This window comes from Ctenocephalides felis, unplaced genomic scaffold (genome assembly GCF_003426905.1).
Source record: "Ctenocephalides felis isolate EL2017-DRISC unplaced genomic scaffold, ASM342690v1 CF-g0.4_SCAFFOLD_00021, whole genome shotgun sequence".
Classification (NCBI taxonomy): domain Eukaryota; kingdom Metazoa; phylum Arthropoda; class Insecta; order Siphonaptera; family Pulicidae; genus Ctenocephalides; species Ctenocephalides felis.
This window is the reverse complement of record NW_020536175.1, coordinates 10,215-12,400: the sequence shown is the minus strand read 5'-3', so window position 1 is coordinate 12,400 and position 2,186 is coordinate 10,215. Positions and strand designations below refer to the sequence as shown.

Below are 2,186 nucleotides of genomic sequence, written 5' to 3'. Positions count from 1 at the left end.
ACGAAGCATTCCGCCCTCCCGATTGTTCTCGTTGGCGCGCTGATCTGCCACTTTCCCCAGTAAACCACAAAACGTAACAAAGCCATGAACGTTACGTAACGCTGGCACGTCCGCACGAATCAGGTACGTAACCTGGGAGGCACACAGAAGCATCTATTTCGCGGGCAAGAACGTAACGGCTGTTTCGTTGCACACTAATACACCGCGGTTACATTTTTGCTACGTATCTAAATTGAATAAAAAAGCGTGGTGTAGGTGTCTTTTATGTTACATACTTATTTAATTAAATTTCCTGCAAATATAGAATATTAATAATAATTTCGGATATTTAGTAATTTTATTAAATATTATCATTTACAATATACATAATTTACATATTACATAGTTAACATTAGAAAACTAAAATTTGATAGTCCATAAAATGTTAGCCTATAAAAATAATTAATTATTTATTCATAATATGTATTATGTTTAACTCTCTTGGCAACTTCAGTTAAATCAGACTTGGCAAAGTTAAGTCTTGCGTTAAATATGTTCAACTCACTTGCATCTGTTAATGTATCTAAATAGAACCAAACATCTTAGAAACATTGTACACAAATTTTGAATTGAAAACATTGCGAACAAATTAGTCATTTGTGAACATTACCTCTAAACATACTCATTATTTGAACTTAATGACTATGTAGTTCCTACGATCATATGACAGAGATAATTATTCCATGAACACACACTCAATTTTCTTGCATTGATTTTATCCTATTAATTTTCAAGATCTGAATTACCTAAAAGTAAAACACTACAATTAGTACTAAATCATATTAGTTAAAATTCTCTTCATGTAGAACCTTAATATACCAATTCTGTAATGCAAGTTCATCTGGCTCGAAATACTCAACAATTCATGTTCTCTTCAACACTTAATCCATATAATGTGTGATATCCGGTGCATTCTTTGTTTTCCTTCTTGAATGTTTTTAAGTCTTGCTTGTTTCTTTGGTGACAATTTATCTTCTTGATTAGAGCAAATTTCCCTAGTTTGAATTCCATTTTGACATAACCCATAGGGGTTATGAGCACTCTTTCTCTACAATTGAAAAGCAATTTATATCAGTTTTTGCTTAACTGAATAGTTCTGATACTAATGAAATTATAAAGAATATGTATGATACCATATATATTACACTTATCTACCTATAATATTCATATCATATCACTGAATTGAGGTTATGTGATTTTTGACTGGTCTGTCAGAAATTTCAATAATTATGTGATAAATCAATTATCACAATACATAAACAGAATTTGCATTGCACATGACCTATATACTGAAAATAACTAATTAGTCATTAATATAATAATTGTAAATTAAAAAAAAAACAGTGCAATTATACTCACCTTTGCTGGTTTCGTATTAAATATGTTAATTTCCTAAAAGTAAAACATTACAAATTAGTACTAAATCATATTAGTTAAAATTCTCTTTGTTAAAACATTAATATACCTATTCTGTAATACAATATCATCACTTAAGAAATGCTCCACAATTCATTTTCTTTTCAACACTTAATCTTAATATGTGTTCTTATTTATCGATATGTGTTCTTATTTTTCTTCTCGCATGTTTTCAAGCCTTGCTTGTTTTTTTGGGTGACAAAGGATTAATAATTTCTAATATATTATCTAACTTTGTATTTATCTTCTCTATTGGAGAAAATTTCCCTAGTTTGAAATCCATTTTCGTAGGGGTTATCAGCACTGTAATTTTCTCTACAATTGAAAACCAACTTATATCAGTTTGTGCTTAGCTAAATAGTTCTGATACTAATAAAACTATAAAAAATGAATATGTATAAAACTATATAACTTAATTCTCTTTATTCATATATCACTGAATTGAGGTTATGTTTCTGACTGGTGTGTTAGAAATTTCAATTATTACATGACAAATCAATTATCACAATACATGAACAGACTTTGCATTGAAGGCGGCCTATATACTGCAAATGACTAAACATTATTATAATAATTTATAAATTAAAATATGTTTCAGTACAATTAGACTCGCCTTATTTGCCGGTTTCATATTAAATACTTTTGCAGCTGACTGTTTAACTAATTTCTACAACTGATTTCGCACTAAATATAAAAGCAATTAATAATAACGCTTCAATAAAGGAAATATC

At 28.9% G+C, this 2,186-nt stretch overlaps 1 long non-coding RNA gene across 1 annotated transcript; it reads right to left on the bottom strand.

Annotated features, from left to right (window-relative positions):
- Positions 1-733: 733 nt before the first annotated feature.
- On the bottom strand, positions 734-1,757 carry LOC113391193. The gene is made up of 5 exons (XR_003368309.1): positions 1,505-1,757; positions 1,399-1,431; positions 1,195-1,328; positions 900-1,087; positions 734-785 (listed from the first exon to the last, which is right to left on the bottom strand). It is a non-coding gene; the product is annotated as an uncharacterized LOC113391193 (long non-coding RNA).
- Positions 1,758-2,186: the final 429 nt, after the last annotated feature.